Consider the following 20,879-nt stretch of genomic DNA (forward strand, 5'->3'; position numbering starts at 1 on the left):
CCAAATTAGTACTTGAAATTTAATAATGAGGTATTAATATGTTTGTAAAAGTCTTAATGTATATTTGTGAAACTTTTTGTAATCACATGCAGTATCACTGCAGAAACCTGTGCCAGGACAAATTTGAATTGATTAAAGATATCGCTCCTTTCCTTGGCATGATACAAAGAAACTACTAAAGTTATAAAAGTGATAAAGATGACAATATAACAAAACATGTGTAAATCTCTTAGACATTTGATTATAGGATAACAAGACTTAATATTGCCTTATTTTTTCACAATTAACTTTTTTCTCCAATTGCTTTAGTTTGGGACAATTTGAACATCAAAATGAATTACAAGGTGAGGTGTGCATTGTGATGCAGTAGATTAAGCCACTGCTTGGGAAACCTGCATCCTATATTGGAAGAGAAAAAGCTGGGGACTTGAATCAACACTCCAATATAGGGTGCAGGCCTATTCACCATAGTGCTGGCTTCTAGACTTAGCTACTTTTGAATTTTTCAGTAATTTAAATATAAATTAGAAAGAAAAAAAAACAGCAAAGAAAGAAACCAAGAGGCAATCACCAATTTGTGGTAGATAGCCTAAGATAGCTCCTGATTATGTTGGCCTCCTAGTATCCATGAACTTGTGTAATCCCCTCCATTTGATCAACTTGCTTCTACCAATAGATTATGGCAACCCTGAAAAGGTGTCATTCCCCTGAGCAGTTTGCAAAAGATTGTCACTCCCATGTTACTGGAAGGCATGCTAGCTTTGCTGAGGCAAGCTGCCACTGAAGAGAGGCATATGTGGCAAGGACTTGAGGACAGCCTCTGGACACAGCCAGCAGCAAACTGAGGCCCTCAATTCAATGCTCCTTAAGTAAGTGAATCTTGCCAACCATCATGTGTGTTAACTTGGAAGCAGACCTATCCCTTGGTGGCCTTTGGATGAGATCCCAGTCTTGGTGGGCATGTTGACTGCAGCCTTGATCATGAAGCAGAGGACCCAGATAAGCCATTCCCAGAACACTGACCCACAGGTGTTTTAAGCTATTAGGGGTTTTGTAGGGGAGGGTAATTTGTTATTCAACAACATATGACACAAGTCCACAGAGTCATTTTCAGAAGTGATTTGGTGAAGGTAGAAGCAATTGAGTGCTGCTAGCTTTAGGCCTCAGGCACTTGCAGTTCTAATAAACTATGACATCCAATACTGAATATCTTTTTCTCTCACATTTTCCCATCTGTCCTCTCTACCTTTTCTCCTTCACCCATTCCTTTCATTCCTCCTACTGCTTTCTGTACTTTTAATTAATAGAGCTGCTGGAAACTTAAGAGCAACACAAAAAGAAAACTCCAGTATCTACAAAACGTTATCATTTATACTTTGTATCTGCAGTGCTCTCCCAGGGTTCACGTGTAAGAGGAGCATATGTATGAGGTGCTCAGCTTGGCTGCAGGTTGTAATCGAATCATCCAGTTGCTTCATTGCTTTCTATGTCATTTTGAGTTTTTGGTTCCTTTCTTTCTTTTTTTTTTTTTTTAAAGAACTTTACAGACTCATGTTCTCTCTCCCTTTTGTTCTACAGACAATTTGCAACATTGATCTGTGAGTGCCACTTGTTGACTTGGATGTGAAGATGACTTTTCCTGTAGATATTAATAACATTGGGCATCAGGAAGTAATGATTTTGCTTTACATTGTTTTACTGATTTTCTAGACTTGTGTCATTCCATTACACTGCAAAAAATATTTTCACTTAACAGTGGGTTTGCTTCTATTTCATATGCACAAACAGCAGATTTGTCCCTTGGTTAAATACAGGGATAAAGCAGGTGGTGAGGGAGGTATATGTATGGGCAAACTTGAATTGCACATCCCCTACTCTATGCCAACAAAATTTAATAGTAACACTCTTAAACACATGCATGCATATGTTAATGAGTCACACTATAAAAACTTGTGTAACAAGTGTTGGCAAGTCAGATGGCAGGCTTACTCTGAAACTTGCCTCTCCTATAAAAACTTCATAATTAAAAATCAGACTGTCCATAAAGCATAACATATAACAATTATTTGCAACTGGTACCAGACTTGATTAGAAAGTTAAAAGCAAGCTTTCTCAGGTAAGAATTTTTTTACCTCTACAGTATGCAGCCTGCAGGTTACCACTTATACTTGAACAGTGATATACTAGCAATCAACACCTGCTGACTTTGGTTCAAGAGGACACTGAGGTGATACAGTAGTGTTTGTCATATAGTGACATAATTCCTACTATTATGCCAAGTGCTTTGTTGGGCACTGCATGTGAGACAAATCTCATCTTTCTTATAATTAAGGAGCAATCATCTATATTTTATTTATATTATGCCAAGGCTTAAAGTGGTTTACTGGGGCTGGTGCTGTGGCATAGTAGGTAAAGCTGCTGCCTGCAGTGCCGGCAACCCATATGAATGCTGGTTCGACTCTCAGTGCTCCACTTCTGATCCAGCTCTCTGCTATGGCCTAGGAAAGCAGAGGAAGATGGCCCAAGTCCTTTGGCCCCTGCACCTGCATAGGAGATCCAGAAGAAACTCCTGGATCCTGGCTTTGAATCAGCCCAGCTCTGGCCGTTGTGACCATTTGGGGAGCGAACCAGCGGATGGAGACGTCTCTGCCTCTGCCTCCTCGTAACTCTGCTTTTCAAATAAATAATAAATAAATAAATCTTTTAAAAAAATGGTTTACTGACTTTTCCACATCAAGCAAGAAGTTAAGTGCCCAAGCAGGGTTTGAACCCACATCTGTTTGGTTCCCCAACCAAACTCTTTCTATCAAAGGTATTGCCTTGATAAAGGACATGAAATTAATGAATATCTAGAAGCCAGTCAATAGTATACAGATGTGGCATGTGATAGAATGGATAAGAGAAGGTTATTTGAAATATCTGGTTCTTATTTTGTTATTACCAAATGTGCATTCCATATTAAAATTATATTATTCCGGTCTATAAATTCATTTATGTAGGCTTGCATCAATCTGAAAAGCCTACACTAATAAAACCCTGAGATATAGCACATCTTTTCTGGAGTTCCTCTGTGGCAGAGTGTCAGAGTCTGAAATTGGAATGGAAATTTTATGAAGCCATAGTACTACATTTCCAATGTGCTCCTCTTTTAAATACTTACTGTGGTGAGACATTCTGTGAGAAATTAAGGTGAGGAAAACCTGGAGGTAGGTTTGGAAAATAATTGAGAGAAACAATCAATAAAATTCAGATTCTTCTTCCAAAAAGCAAATATTCTTTCTTCAATTCAGTTTTTTTTTTTTTTTGACAGATAGAGTTAGACAGTGAGAGAGAGAGAGAGAGACAGACAGACAGAGAGAAAGATCTTCCTTATGTTCGTTCATCCCCTAAATGGCCGCAACGGCTGGAGTTACGCCGATCAGAAGCCAGGAGCCAGGTGCTTCCTCCTGGTCTCCGATGCAGGTGCAGGGGCCCAAGCACTTGGGCCATCCTCCACTGCCTTCCTGGCCCACAGCAGAGAGCTGGACTGGAAGAGGAGCAACCGGGACTAGAACTCAGCTCCCATATGGGATGCCAGCGCAGCAGGCGGAGGATTAACCAAGTGAGCCACGGCGCCGGCCCCTCAATTCAGTTTTTAAGGAATGAAATAAAGCATTATACATGGACAGAGTGTCTAATGGCATCTGTTAACAAAAAAATTGATTGTACCAAACACCTATTCCTTAGAATTTCATAATTCTCTGAAAGTACTTGCTACATTTAACCATTTAGAATTGTCATACTTCAGTGTAGGATTGACAAACGTTTTATACAGGGCCATATGGTACATTGTTAAGCCTCTGTAGGCCATGGTTTCTGTCACAACCACTCAATTCTGCTTCTGTGGCACCAAAGCAACCAGTAGATGGATGAGAGTGTCTTTGTTCCAATGAAACTACAGAAAACCAAGCAACAAACAGTACAGATTTGACACAAGGGTAACCATTTTTTGACTGCTGGTATAGCAAAAATAATTCAACTGATGTTTGATTATGGCTTTACTGTTTTAGCTGGCATTTTGGGGAAAGATATTTTAGATTTGATGTAATGCTTTTATCTGTTAAATGAATGTGATAAAAGCTGCTTCACAAGTCTGTTATGAAGATTAACTTATATAGCTACATATAGCAAACAATCTGTCATCTAATGGATACCTAATACATTGCAACTAAAATAATTACCATTGTTGCTGTGTTGTTATTTTTATTTAGTCTTATATATTTTTAAATACAATATATTTACAGTAAACCAATAAGTGATACTGAAGGCAGCTCAAATTATGTTTTGCTGGTTCATCATTGTAGTTCTGCTGGAACTAGAAAATTGAATTAGATATGTCCGGTAGTTATTTTATACTTACTGAATTAGTACCATTCTCTCAGTTGTAGTTTCTTAACCTCAAACCCTTTCAAAAGATTTGTATAGATAGAGGTGCCCATGTTTGCTTTTCTTCTTTATTTTCCTTGGTGAGTAATCATGCATATGTTGATTGGTGCCAAACATCGTTTTCGCCCATCCCCATGGCAATAAGCCTCCTTTGACATGAATTCAGACCAGCCCTGCCAGCCCTTTGAGCAGGAACGTCTGGGTGTGTCTAGCTTGGTCTGTGGCGCCAGGAGGGGGTGGATGCACCTGTTCTGCTTGTGGGACACTGACACCAAGGTACTGGCTGCTTTTCTGCCTACTTTCTTGTGTCACTTTGTGAAAGATCACTGGCAGATACAAGATGCAGGACTGAGCACCACATCCTGGCTTTCTTTGTGTGGCATCCTGCCTCATTTCTAGAGAAGAGTTTGGTTCATAGAAGTGAGATTCTTGCTTATCATCTTTATAAATTTTCCTAGAAGGAGAGAAGGTCATGACCACGTCTGAAAGTCCTGAGTCATTGTAGATATGAACTTAAACAAAGAGGATTTTTTGACTAAAAGGGAAAATTGTGGCAGTCACAATGAAGGAGATACTACAGAACAGACCCCTAGGTTGTTGACTTAATTATAAATGTGAAAACTACAGTTAACACACAACTTTCAGTTCCTGCTAATGGAAGGAATGGTCAATACATTTTCTTCTCTTTTCTGGAGCACCCTTCCATTAACTCCCTTTCTCTCTCCTTTCACGTAATGAAGAGTAAAGAAAAAGGAAAACCAGAGTGGTGGGAGAGAGAGAGAGAGAGAGAGAGAGAGAGAGAGAGAGAGGATGGAAGGAAGGAAGGAAGGAAGGAAGGAAGGAAGGAAGGAAGGAAGGAAGGAAGGAAGGAAGGAAGAGATATGGTAACAGATATGCACTGGGCTGGTATGGGGCAAAAATGCCTTTGATAACAAATGTTGGGTTAAAATTCACTTTTCTCTTTTTGAATTGAATTTACAGTATACATGGTTAATTAGATTTAAGGCTTTAAATATGAAGATAATACTTGCAAAAGTGGCTACAGAGAAAGGGTTTGAAACAACCAATACCATTCAGGAACACTATTGCAAGTCTTCAAACACTGTTAGAGTGTACTACAAGACAAAAAACTTTTGGTGGGTAAAATAGTCAATCCAAGCACCCAAAAACAACAACAAAAAAAGTAAATCTCCATTCACTTTATATGAGTATAATTCTGGAGGTACAGTGAATTTGTATTTAAGTTGCATCAATCAAATAACATGGTTATCCTATAGCACAAGTTATTTCTTCCTAGCTGTTTTCTTTCAGCTATATACATATGCAGATATTTATTTTCTTTTTCAAAAAAATACTTATTTACTTGAGAGATAGAGATACAACCAAACACAGAGAACTCCCATCTGTTGGTTCATTCCTCAACACCCATGATGGCTAGGACTGATGTGACACCAAACCAGGAGCCAGAAACTCAATCCAGGTTTCCCCACAGCGGGGACAGAAACCCAACTACTTGAGCCATCACTGCAGTTTCTCAGGGTCTGCATTAGCAGGAAGCTAGGCTGAGGAACCAGAGGTGGGTGTTGAACCCAGGTACTGCAATATAGGCTGCAGCATCTTAAATACTAGACTAAATTCCTGCCCCTATGGAGATCTTTCTATGCCGAAGTTAATTAATTCTTTAAAAATTGTGAAGATATTCTATAATTCACTTACATTTTTGTATTAATGTATTTTTAACTTGTTCCCTGGTTTACATAAAGGTTTATAGTTGCCTCCTGATGGCAAACTTAGGAGTCATTTGTTCACCTAATGGATGGTGTTTTCTTCCATAACTCTTCTGAGTTGCATATATTTGAATACGATCTTTTGAAACAAGACTAAAATGCATTTGGAAAGGCATTATAGGTGTTTCCATCTACCTGAGATCTATTTCTATGACCTAGATAGTTGCAGTAGAAATCCAGGTATATAGATTTAATTAGAAATTCAGCAAAAATGAGCTTGATCCAAGTTATGGCTGGATTATCATCACATAAATTGCCATTAATCCAGCGTGGCAAGGGATTTTCAGATGACCCTACCACATCTTAACATAGTATTGCAGCTTGGATTGAGCTTCTTTCTTTCTCCTCCTCTCCTCTTATTTCTCTTACATGGCTATTTGTGTACATGTCTGGCTTCTTCACTCCTTTGAGGGCTAGGATCATGCCCTATTTATTTTTGTAGTATTGACATCTGCTAAAGGGCTGCTCCAATGTGGTTGTTCAAGAAATGTGTGTTAGGGAAATAATTATATATACACTAAAAATTCTCAGTTGGCTTCCTGTATCTGAACAGCTGACTCTCAGCTTTCTGGGTGGGATAAAGAAGAAATATGGGTTTAGGTATATATTATACTTTAATGTGGAATCTAATTGCTGCCAGGAAAGTTCAGAATCCTCTGTGGTTTTCCAGCATTAGCCTCACTTCTATCACAAGCCAGGCTTCGATGGTGGGTGACTCTTATCCTGGCATGTTTTGGCAGGACTCTACCTGGTTTGCGTAATCTACATTGGCTTCCAGTTTCAACAAGAATTGTTTACATGCATTTAATTTTAGCTCTTGGACTATAACATGTCATTGTTCTTTTTACTTATCTCCTCCCCTTATTTTTGGAAGAGGGGCAGGCATCTTCAAATCTTGCTGTTCCTGTTTGATGTGTTCTTAGAATAATTTTAGCTCTCTCTTCAGCTTTCATGATACTCCAAGATATTTTCCAGCCATATTTCCTGTACACAAAAATATGGACTATGTCACCACATTGGGAAGTGGAGACGGGTAGATTACTTAAATCATTAGGGCAATTTATATCCTGGTTTGAAGGGAAATTAAAGCAAGGTACTTGGATTAATATGTTTCATTTGATTTTTCTACTTTCAGCTTACAGGATAATGCATTCAGCTATTAATCAAATATGTCTATTGCTGTCATAGTGAATTTGGAACAAAAGCAGCCTATATTTGTATATTTGGGTTTTAGTTTAAAAACATCATGCTCAGTACAATTTTTTCCTCTCTCCCCTCCTTTCTTTCTTTCTTTTGTATTTAGTGGAGGATGAATAACCTACAAGAATAATAATGAACTTTGGGCAAAACAATGTTTTCCTAGGAGAAGGCCATGAAAACTGAGAGTATTCAAAGCTGTGTTGCACAAGTGCTTTGAAAAATGTCTTGCACAATTCTTTTTTTATGGTACTTACACAATCATGTTTCTTAATGACTTTCTATAAACAATCTTTTTTTACAAGAAACTTAAAGATATAAAAATAAGGGGAGCACTTTTTGGAGAAAATATTTTATGGTTGCTTACTGCTACACTACAATAGACATTAAACTACGGGTTTTTTTTTTAGTACAATTTTCATATGTTAATTCTAGAGAAAAAAATTCTAGAGGAGACAGGAAATGCAATACACTGTAGGAGGTATGAGTTTGCCATCTAGAGGAGAGATGTGAAATTCAACCTTTCTCTAACTTATTTCAGGATTCATTAATTCATTTATTCCTTCTTTCATTTAATTATTATTAACTCACCTAATTATTGAAAACATTAAGCATATGCTAGGCTTACTTATTGTTCCAGTACAGATTTGATAAACATATTCAAGGCCTATGAGCCCAGGGAAATCACAAAGTGTGTCTTACTTTAATTGCTAGGCTGCTTGTCTTTAAATTCTTTTATTTCTAAAAGAATAACACTGAAATATCTGGATAATTCTATACACCCAAATTTGGGGTGGAGATTACTTTTAGCTCCTGGACTTCAATAGAACCGTATTCTGTTTAGATCATTCTATCTCTTTATTTTTTTCCTTTTTAATCCTTAAGAAATGTTTGATCTCGGAATGATGTAATTCCTTCTAGTAAGGAACTCACAAGGTAATAGAGTAGTAATGGAGGCCAATAATTTTGATCCATTTTAAATGACAGAGGTAATCTCTAGACTAAGCCCATTCTTTGGTAAAGACAGAGTATACATACAGCATTCATCTATACTTCAACAATTTCTGAAGTAAAGAAACAACTCTTTTCTTTGTTTTATATATTCAAACAATGTCTGACACAGTGTCTGCATAGTAATATTCAAGAAATAATGATTTAATTGTTAACTTGATTATGTTGGAGTGGAAATTGCTTTGGGAGAGATTTTGACATTCATTTGTATGAAAAAACTACGATAAGGACATAGATATTTCCCCCATGTATGTATGTATTCCTAAAGGGGATTTATAATTTTCTTTGCCAAATAATTTGGGGAAATCATACATTAAAAAATTTAAAATAACAAAAACTTAAAAACACAACTAATTTTTCAAGGCCAAGAATTATTAAAAAGAAATTCAAGGCTTTAGATTTTGCTAATCAAATAGAACTAGAATCATTAATATCTCACCTGGAGGAGGTCATGCCATTTTAGCAGCTTGATTTCCTCTGAGTTTCCCATGTTTTCTCTTTCTGCAGATTCACCTCAGTTCCTTCCAGGAGACCTGTCTTTATGAAACCAGATGATTTTTCTTTCAGTTACTACCCTATTCACCTTCATGTGGCACCAAGATTCAACTCTGCATATAACAAATTCTCTGTGACTGTTTTGCCTGTATCTCATTTGTGCAGTATCTGCCTCATCTTCATCTGTATGTATTTTAACATCTGTATGAGTAGCAGATTGTTATAATCTTTTGATTGTAAACTTTCAAAAGAGGCCAATAGTACTTTATCCATTTTAATTATTTATTTTATTTATTTGAAAGGTAGAATTATAGTGAGAGGGGGTAGAGATGGAGAGAGAGAAAGGGAGAGGGAGAGGGAGAGGGAGAGGGAGAGGGAGAGAGAGAGGGAGAGAGAGATTTTCAATCCATTGGTTCACTCTCTAAATGGCTGCAATGGCCTGTGCTGGGCCAGGCTGAAGCCAGGAACCCCAAACTCCAACCAGGTCTCCCATGTTGATGGCAATGGTCCAAGCACTTGAGCCATCTGCTGCTGCCTTCCAAGGAGCATTACCAAGGATCTGGTTCAGAAGTGGAGCAGGACTTGAACTGGCATGCATATGTGATGTTGGCATTTCAGGTAGCAGCTTAACCTGTTGCACCACAACGCCAGCCCCTATTTTATCCTTTTTTATTTTTATTTTTTATTTTTTTTATTTTTTGACAGGCAGAGTGGACAGTGAGAGAGAGAGACAGAGAGAAAGGTCTTCCTTTGCCGTTGGTTCACCCTCCAATGGCCACCGCGGCCTGCGCGCTGCGGCCGGCGCACTGCGCTGATCCGATGGCAGGAGCCAGGAGCCAGGTGCTTTTCCTGGTCTCCCATGGGGTGCAGGGCCCAAGCACCTGGGCCATCCTCCACTGCACTCCCTGGCCACAGCAGAGGGCTGGCCTGGAAGAGGAGCAACCAGGACAGAATCCGGCGCCCCAACCGGGACTAGAACCCGGTGTGCCGGCGCCGCTAGGCGGAGGATTAGCCTAGTGAGCCGCGGCGCCGGCCATTTTATCCTTATTTTTTTAAAAAAATGAATCAGCAAATACAAGTCAACACATTCAAAGTCGATTGACAGATCCACTTTGATTTCAAGAGAAGTTCAAAGCCATAACAGCTATATATTCATATTGTCTCTTAAAAAGACCAATGATTATAGAAAAAGGTGGCTGAGTAATGAGGTATGGCATACAACAAGGTTTCTTTGATCTCTCAGCTCTTGAATAAAGTTTTCCAAGCCTTAAAACCCTCCAAGTTTTCTCACTTCATTTGTTACCAGTTGCACTGTATGCCTCCTAAATCCAATACGTTAAAGCCCTAATCCCTAATGTTGCAGATTGCGACCTTTTTGGAGATAGGGTCATTGCAGATATAATAAGTTAATATGAGGTCATATTGTACTCCATACTCATCCCCTAATCCAATGTCACTAATCCAACATTCTTGTAAACAGGGGAATTTTCGCCATGGAAGCATGCACAAGGAGAATGTTGTCTGAACCCTGTAATTATTCTGGCACACACTGAGAAATTACTGGAAACAAGGAGGGGGTCCTGGAGAGGGAGCATTGCCCTGCTGACCCCTTGATCACCAATTTCTAGGTTTTGAGGTTGTGAGACAATAATTTCTATTTTTAAGCCACTGAGGTTGTGGTGCTTTGTTATGGCAGCCCTAGCAAACTAATAAACCATTTCAACTGTGGTGGTCAAGGCAAGATGTTGTTGCCTAATCTGTCTAAATTAGGAATGGCACATCAGAGAAATTAAATGATAATTTCAAGGTGTCATGGCTATTTCATTACAATGTCTGTATTTGAACTGATGCTCATATAACTCCAAAGTGCTATCATCCCTCTAGATTCTAGCAGAATTCAGATTCTCACCAACAAGCATACTGAAGCTGGAGGTGTAGGTGGGGCTTATGAGTTGGTCAACGTCAACCAAGCCAATACAGCTGGTACACTAAAGAAGGTAGAGTTGTTCCTAGGTACGGATTCCCTACACTCTGAGGAATGAACTCCTAAACATTCCTGAATTAGCCCAGTTCATTCAAGAAAAAACAGAAGACTGGAGACAGCAGGTGTACATGAATGCCTCCTTTGCAGATGGGTGCCAGCATCATCAATAACCATGCTCAGATGAATACAAAAGCATACAACTTACAAATGAATACTTTCATGCAGTCTGATTTGATCTTAGCAAATTTTAAAAAACCAGGGCCAGTATTAGCACATTGATTATGAAGATGAAGAAACTGAAATGCTGAAGAGGCTCCCCGCTGACTTCCTAGGCCATGAGGTCAGCACGGAACCCCAAGTTTTCTGATTTCAACTCAGTGTTCATTTTGTCATCTCTCACTGTTTGCAGAATTAACTTTGTTTTCTCTGGCTTTTTTTAGTTACTGCTGTAGTTTCATACCACTCCCTCTTTCTCATTACAGCAAGGAAAGTGTTGTGGCACAGTGGCTTATGCTGCCACTTGGGATGCCTACATCCCAAATTGGAGGGTTTAGGATTGAGTCCAGCCTCTACTTCTGATCCAACTTTCTGTGCTTATGTACCTGGGAGGCATCAGATGATGGCCCAAGTATTTGGGTTCCTGCCACCCATCTTTGAGACCAGAAAGAAGTTCCTGGCTCCTGATTCCTACCTGGCCTGGCCCCAACTGTTATAACAGTTGCTGAAGTAAACCAGCAAATGAAACTTGCTCTCTATCTCTCCCTTTCAAGTAAATAATAAAATAAATCTTCAAAAAGAAACAACTGTCTTTCAGAGCAAAAATTCCCATGAAACTGAAAACAAATGTTCCAGAGAGGTCAATAATAGAGGAGATGATATCGAGATAAACAGAAGTCTTATTGGAAAGTGGTGTCCTTCACACAAAAGGGAAAAGACATCTGTTGTGAGGAGTAGAAAGGAGGGACCATTAAAGACAATCTGAGGAAGTGAGGAGAGCAAATATAGGGTGTGTACCTGAACCTCATCAATTGGTGTAATCCTGAAGAGTTGTGAATCAGTGAACAAAAATGTAACATACTCTGGGAATTGTCCAGCCATTGAGATCCTATGGTGAACCTGTTTTGAAAATGAAGAACTCAGATCAATCCCATTTGTTTTTAGAAGACTTTCACCAACAGTACCCAGAACAGTTCTTGACAATTTCACACAAATATTAAGATCTTGAAATGATTTTTGTTTATCAGGAAAAAAGGAGAAGATTAAAATTTGTTTAGTTATACTGTGTGAACATGTGATAATGTACGTGGTGACCTCCTACTGTAAACAGGGAGGAGTTAATCTGTCTGACTTTACTGCTGACGGAGGAAAGATAACACTTTGTTAGGGCTTTGAACTTCTCTTGAAATCTGACTAAAAACCACAACTCCAGAAACTATATCTTATTTTGTATCTTTCGCTGGACCTCACATAATTTTTTGATGATTAACAAGAGGTGCTGTATTTTGTTTAGATTTTAGACATTAGAGCTATTTTAATAAAGGCATTTGATGACAGTTTACATCTACAAAAATGAATCAGTCTGTAGTTCACGAGAAAACTCACAAGTTCCAAAGCAATTGTTTTCGTTTGCAAAACAAATTCAAAAATCACCCAGAAGCAACAGGGAGTGGCTCTGATCCTATGCTTTATTTATGAGTTGTCCAAGTTCAGATTTCTCAACATACCATAATCTCAGTATAACTGGCCAAATTCCATGGTGAATAATTCGATCTAGCTTACCGGATGGATTGGGAAAGCAAACTTAGCCAAGTATTTTGTGTTTCACCTGAGTTGTCAGACTCACCTCACCTGCAACAGGACTAGCCCAGCAGGTTCTACAGGTGAGATCATTGCTGGCTCATTCACTGCTGGGCAGGGTAGGGAGAAGAGGCCATGAAGTAAATGGCCTGACTCTGGATCTCAGATGTTCCCTTTATTATACCCTCTTCACAATTCTTTTTCTACCATCTCTTGTGGGGCTGAGACTTTTTTTTTTATAAACTTATACATTCATTAAACAAATATCTACCAAATACTGACAATATTTCAATTACTGAATAGAAATATAGTTGTGAACTAGAGATTTGCTGCCTTCAAGAGTCTATAAGGAAATAATTATTATGCTTAGTGAAAATGTTGCAATTACAGAGATCAGTAATCCAAATTGTTATTATTCCTCTCTTTAAAAAGCAGAAAGTCTGCAAGAGTTCTTTGGAAAAGAATGGCATAGAAATGGATGTATGCATTTCAACACAAAAGTTCTTACAGGGTTCATTGTAGTTAGGAGTAACCCCCACTCCCCCAACCACAGCGCCTTTACCATACCCCATGGCCACCACAGCAGCACTGTAAAAGCAATACTCAAGGGAGTTTGAACAAAGTTGTGTTCAGAACATTGTCTCACAAGTACTTGACCCAGGAGAAAGACAAAAATTGACTGTTAGTGTTGACTTTATCATGTTAAAGAAAGCAAAATGATACTACTGAATTTACTTCTTAATTACTGATGCCATAAACAAGAGTGTCAATTTGTTAAGTCAACAACAGGAGTCACTGTGCACTTACTCTCCATGTAGGATCTCTGTCCTTAATGTGCTGTACATTGTGATTTAATGCTATAACTAGTACTCTAACAGTATTTTTCACTTTGTATTTCTATATGAGTGCAAACTGTTGAAATCTTTACTTAATATATGCTAAACTGATCTTCTGTATATAAAGAGAATTGAAAATGAATCTTGATGTGAATGGAAGAGGGGAGGGAGAGGGAAAGGGGAGAGTTGCTGGTGGGAGGGACGTTATGGAGGGGGAAGCCATTGTAATCCATCAACTGTACTTTGGAAATTTATATTCATTAAATAAAAGTTAAAAAAAAATCACTATATGGTGCCATCCTTGTGGCACAATGGGTTGAGGTAAGCCACCACTTGCAATACTGGCATTCCATATTGGAGTGTCCGATCCAGTCCCAGACTGCTCTGCTTCCGATCCAGCTTCCTTCCTGCTAATGTGCCTGGGAAGGCAGCAGAAAATGGCCCAAATACTTGGGCCTCTACTAACCACATGGGAAGCCAAGATGGAGTTCCTGGCTCTTGGCTTCAGCCTGGCCCAGCCCTGGTTGTTGTGGCCATTTGGGGAGTGAACTAGTGGATAGAAGATCTATCACTTTGCCTTTTAAATAAGTAAATCCTTTTTACAAAAGCCCCATGTTTCCATAAAAATTTCCTGAATTCCAATTTTTGTTACACAATCATACAAGAACAATTATGCATAAACTGTCCTAAACATTTCTATCCATAATATACATGATTAGGATAAGTGTTTCCATGGCAATGAAATGTACACATGATTTGAATATCTATTCACAGGGGTAAGCATTGTGGCACAGTAAATTAAGTTGCTGCTTGGGATATCCACATCCCACATCAGAAGGCATGGTGTTGAGTCCTGCCTCTGCTTCTGACCCAGCTTCTCACTAATGCACCTGGGAAGCAGCAGATGATGGTCCACGTGCTTGGGTTCTTCCCTCCCACATGGGAGACCTGGGTCCTGGCTATGGCTTGACCCAGCCCTAGCTATTGTGGGCATTTGGGGAATGAACCATGGGATAGAGGCTCTCTATGTCTCTGTCTCTCCCACTCTCTCTGTCACTCTGCCTTTGAAATCAAGACATCTTAGAAAATCTGCTTACAACAGAGTTTTATGACATACATATTAATCAGCTGTTTTAACACACTTATAATATGGTTTATACAGAAATTTTAATTCCATTTTTCCCTGTATTTTCAGCTCCCATCACAGCCATTTTCAGGGGTTATCAGTTCCATATTTTATTTGATTATGAAGCAATAGGTTATTTGTCCAAGTATAACTATACAATCCATGTAATTCATTTAACAATGTTTATTGAATGCTATGGTATGCGCAAACTTTTCCAGTGTTGTGAAGGGTGATTAAAGTCTTCCCTCATTTGTTAGTGATTTGAAGGTTTTTTTGTTTTCTCTCTGAATTATAAGCACTGGAAAAAGCTGTCCATATTCACAGATTTTTCTCTACAGTAAGAAGTCCCTGGTGCTCGCATTGTGGTGTAGTGGGCAAAACCAACCACTGTGATGCCGGCAATCCATATGCGTGAATGGTTGGGGTCCTGACTACTCCACTTCCAATCCAGCTCCCTGCTGATGTGCCTGGGAAAGCAGTGGAAGATGGCCCAAGTGCTTGTGCCCCTGCCACCCATGTGGGAGACCCAGAGGAAGCTCCTGGCTTCAACCTGGCCCAGCCCTAGTTGATGTGACCATCTGGGGGTTGAACCAGTGGGTGGAATCTCTTTCTCTGTTTCTTCCTCTTTCTCTCTTTCCCTGTAATTATAACTTTCTTTTTTTAATATTTTTATTTATTGATTTGAAAGTCAGAGTTACACAGACAGAAGAGAGGCAGGGGGAGGGGGGAGAGAGAGAGAGAGAGGTCTTCCATCCTCTGGTTCACTCCCCAATTGGCTGCAATGGCTGGAGCTGTGCCGATCAGAAGCCAGGAGCCAGGAGCTTCTTCCTGGTCTCCCATGTGGGTGCAGGGGCCCAAGGACTTGGGCCTTCTTTTACTGCTTTCCCAAGCCACAGCAGAGAGCTGGATTGGAAGAGGAACAGCTGGGATTAGAACCGGTGCCCATATGGGATGCCAGCGCTTCAGGCCAGGGTGTTAACCCACTGCACCACAGTGCCGGCCCCATATACCTTTCAGATAAATAAAACAAATCTTACAATTAAAAAGAAATCACTGACGTTTAATAAGGTATGAAGCTCTTTCACATTTGCTGCCATTATAAGACTTGTTTTCTGAATAAGGAGAATGTTCGGACTGAAGTCACACACACATACACACACACACACACATACCCCTGCAGTTGTGTTTTTTTTTTTCAAATTTGTGCAGCTTTCAGTTGTTGGCACATATTAATATACCAGCCTAGAGGAAGAGTCAATTTGCACTTAAGGAATCTATCGTTCTTCAGGTGAGAAATTTACTCCTTTGAAAATCTGACTCCACTTCTTCTCTCCTTAGTGAGATTGTTTATGCTCCATTTTATTGTTGGCCATGCTTCAGTTATTCACACATCATCTGCATGTTTTTTTTTTTTCAAATTATGGGTCTCTTGTACTATTATGCTTCTGAAAATATATTATTTTAACTTCATTAAATTTGTTCAATGACAACATATGTTGATGTGCAAGTTATACGATTTTAAATATACTTTAATATAAATAAAATATTTGCAATAAATTAAATACCTTTTGTCTGTATACATTTCTAAATTTTGCCCTCAAAACTACACATATCAAACTTTGGGAAATTCTATCGGTCTGATTCACTTTTGACAGTGAGGAATGGCAGAAGAAAATAAAATGTGGAAATCATGAGAGTGACCATAGCAATGGTAATAAGAGCTTTATTTACTGAGAACATCATATATGCTGTTTAACAGTATTTCATTTTCACAACCACCCTCACAGACACTTACCTCAGAAATATGGAGCACAAAGGCAAGACCGGGAAGTAGCGGAAGTTATCTTCATTTTGCCCAGAGCAGCTGTAATTAACACATAACGTGTTTTAGTAGTTAGTCTTTTTATTGGTCAGCTGAGATTTCACACCTGCTTATTTCATAGAAGTTGGGGTATGGTAGTGAAAGATTAAATTTTTTTTCTTATGTGTTTGTTATTAGTCAAACAAAATAATAATCCCAGAAAAAGGATGTTAGTGTCAATTATATCCATTCCATGAATGATGAATCTTCTTTTGCTAGGATCAAGCAGGAGAAACCAGACTACATTTTCTTATTTTAACTAATAATTTTATTTCCTTAGCTGCTACTTGATTAGTGAATATCTTTGTCATGCTTAGTCAAGGCACTTGCTCACAAGCCTTTGCATTCTCTTGCATGAGTAGCTAACTTATTAAAGACAAAAAAATCTTCTAGCTCTCTGGAAGAAAATAGTGAAATAAATATTTTAAACATATTATAAAATATCAGAGTCAGCAGGGATCTGAAGGATCTAAGACTGCTTGCTTATTTTACAGAGGAAGAAAAAATGGAAATCCAGCAATAATTAGGAAAAGTTCCCCTATGTTTCCACAATTGGCGTCTTCATCATACAGTTTATTACATGTATTTTTTGGTTTGTGTACCTGAATTTTGCTTCCAGTGTATGGTGAACTCAGTACAATCATGGTTTATTTGTTTCTCATCTTACGTTCTTAGCAGAGCACCTTGTACTTACTTCATGCTCAATAATTGCTTTGTTTTTGCTTTTTAAAGATTTCTTTCTCTCTTAAAAAGGCTGATAAACAGAGATAGAGGGAGAAAAATAGAGAGAGAATCTTTTATAGCTGATTCACTCCTCAAATGGCCACAACAGCCGGGTCTGGGCCAGACCAAAGCCAGGAACCGAGAACTCCATCTGGGTCTCCTACAAGAGTGTCAGGGCTGAGGTACTGAGGTAGGCCATCTTCTGTTACCTTCTCAGGCACATTAGCAGGAATCTGGATGTGAACTGGACGAGCCAGGGCTTGACCTGGCACTCTGATATGGGATACTGCAATCTCAAGTGCAGCTTCACCTCTGTACCACCACACTGATGTCCCAATATTGTTTTTTGATTAAACGATATAATGTATTCTACAAATCTGTCTTTTTGTTCTCCTTTGGCATAAACTTTCAAGATACTTAAATCTCATTTAACATTCCACTATTTACCTACTTTATAAAGTGTTAAGCACATACATTTGGGAGCTATTTTGGTGAATAATACAGACTTGGAAAACTGGAACAGTATACTGTTACTTTCTTGTATTCAGGACATAGAAAATATGAGAGTGGGCCGGCGCCGCGGCTCACTAGGCTAATCCTCCACCTTGTGGCGCCGGCACACAGGGTTCTAGTCCCGGTCGGGGCGCCGGATTGTCCTGGTTGCCCCTTTTCCAGGCCAGCTCTCTGCTGTGGCCAGGGAGTGCAGTGGAGGATGGCTCAAGTGCTTGGGCCCTGCACCCTATGGGAGACCAAGAGAAGTACCTGGCTCCTGGCTTCGGATCAGCGCGGTGCACTGGCCGCAGCGTGCTAGCTGCGGCAGCCATTGGAGGGTGAACCAACGGCAAAGGAAGACCTTTCTCTCTGTCTCTCTCTCTCACTGTCCACTCTGCCTGTCAAAAAATAAACAAATAAAAAAAAATAAAAAAAGAAAATATGAGAGTAATTCAAAAAGTTCATGGAAAAATTTAATTAAAAGGTAAACTTATTTCAAAAGTTAATTAACTTATTTGAGAGACAAAGAGAGCTGGCTTCTTCACCAAATGTCCACCATGGCTGGAGCTGAATCAGGGCCAAAGCTAGGAACTTGGAACTCAATCCAGTTCTCCCACGTGTCAGGAACCCGATTACCTGAATCATCACTGCTGCACTGGCAGGAAGCTGGAGTCAGGAGCTGAAGCCAGGAGTCACGTCCAGATACTCTGATGGGGACAGGAGTGTCTCAACTGCTGGGCTAAATGGTTGCTCCCAGATAAGTTCATCCTGGTGCAAAAAATATTGAAATCCACAAAGAGCTTTTTATAATATTCATTTTCAATAAACTTTTTGAAGACTCTCTTATTTTAAATTGGTCAAAATCAGAAAGATATTTGAAAACTGGAAAGATATAAAGACTGTGTTTAAATATGATCATTAGACATCTTAGTAAATGCCAGAAGCTGTAGGACATATACATTTATTTTTGGCAGTGGTCATGGAACAAATGAGCTAAAGTGTGTAAAATGCTTAGATAAAGGTGAAAATGTACTAGATGTTTTCATATGATTAAATTACAAGACAATTACTCTAATTACTTTTCACCATAGTCTAATTACAGTGTAGCTTTGGGTCTGTTAGAATACTTAAGTCTGAACGTTTTGGAGGTTTTACCTCCTTGGCTTTCCTGTGTCTAATGATAAACAGTTTTTGCTATTGCCAAGAAGATAATGGAGTTGTAGCACGATCTGTAAAAAAAAAAAAAACACACACACACACCAACCTCCCCCCACCCCAAACTTCGCCTATTAACACTCTTTGGTGTGAAGTTCACTTTAAGAAGTGCATTTCCAGAGCCTGGTTTTCACCTGTGAAGGTCAATGTATCCTCTTTTTTAATCTTCCGGATCCGGTTTTTATAGCTTGATGAAATACGACATGTTTCTGCTACCTCCCCCTCCTTCCTGTGTCTCTTTCCCCACCAGTTTTTTTTTTTTTTCTATTCCTCTTGGCATCTGGACTTCTTTTTCTGCCAAATGAGTCAGTTACAGAGGAAATGCTTAACCCACATTTTTCATCTTGGCTGGGAAAAAAGGTTTGAAAGCAAAAGGTTCCTGAATATGTTTCACTAGGGCCCTGCCACAACCCCAGACACTCTCCTGAGAATGCCATGCTGTATCCAGGTTGGACAGTGATCGGTGATCCATTTTCACCTGGTATACATTTCACAAGATCAATATTTGTTCCAGGACTTTTGTTTCTCTTGGAAAATATTATTTGTGTGTGTGTGTGTGTGTGTGTGTGTGTTCCTTAATATCTAGTCTCCCTCTACCAAAAATTTGATTTTACAAGCACAAACAATATAGTAGAATTAAAGTGAAAAGAGAAAATAGGTAGATGGAAAAGTAGAAAAATAGGAGTAGCATCCTCAGGTGACAGTGGATGTTTTTGTATTGCATAGAATAGTTACCACTGCTAATTGTTTATTGTATATCACACCAATAAAAACAGCTAATCTAATGAAGTAGTGTAGCTGCTGTTTTGCATCTGTTTTGATTTTATAGATGTAGAAACCGAGGCTTGGATAAGTTCATTTATTCTGCTCCATAGTCTAATTACTGGTGGAAGTGGAGTCAAATCCTCTGGTAGTTATCCAGAGTTTCAGCACTATATCCTCCTGCTTTTTGGCAAGTCCCTTATCAATGGTAACGCACAACACTATCTCAGCAAATGCCCAAGTAGCTGGACTTCATAAACTGGCCAAGTTTTTCAACCGTTGGTGCTTAGAAAGCAGAACAGGTGGGAGGAGCAGTAATGGTTAAGTGCCAGCGGTAGTTGTGGTGCCGATGGAGGAAGTGGTGAAATAAACAGGCTGTCCATGCTCTTTGCCACACTGCAGGTCACAAAATAGATCATGTAAAGTCTAAAGTTTTTTCTGGGTGTTGTGTTCTTCACCAAGAACCTGGTGTTGGTTAAACCAAGTAAACTTAGCAATAAGCTATAAAAGTGAAGTTACCACACTGTACAATTGCATCAAGATGCAAATTTCTCAATATCATAGTTACAGCTCTGTAAAATGCTCATAAATCAACATGCACATTTGTTAAATATTTCACATATACATACAAGAGTATTATATTACATTATAGTCTCACAAATTGGACGCAAAATGAATTCACTGGCAATGTTAAATATTAAATAGGGAATAGTTTTGTTTGCACCAGACTTAGAATTTGAACTTAGAATTTGAAACATCCTGGCATCTCAGTTCCCTTGAGAAAGTGACAAGTTTCTTTCAAAGCTCCTTTTCCTCTAAGCGAATTTCTCTCTAGCAAATGGAAGCCATTAGAATGATTCCCTAGATCTGAAAACTACCTCAAAGCACTGTAATTTGTCCATCTGACAGTTTATTTAGTTAGATCACACCAGTCATACCAATAATTTAAGAAAAATACATTGTCTCCCAATATGTCTTAGGTACTGCACTAGGAAATTTATGCATATTATTTCGCTTGACTTTAATAGCAACTCCATGAGATAAATTACCATTTTAGTGATTGAGAAAACAAAATAAAATAACTTGTCTATCCAAGACCACATCAGTGATGGAGCCAGAATTTGAACCCATGTCCTTGACCCTTGGATTACCCAAAATGCCCCCTCAA

This window comes from Oryctolagus cuniculus, chromosome 1 (assembly GCF_964237555.1).
Source record: "Oryctolagus cuniculus chromosome 1, mOryCun1.1, whole genome shotgun sequence".
Taxonomy (NCBI): domain Eukaryota; kingdom Metazoa; phylum Chordata; class Mammalia; order Lagomorpha; family Leporidae; genus Oryctolagus; species Oryctolagus cuniculus.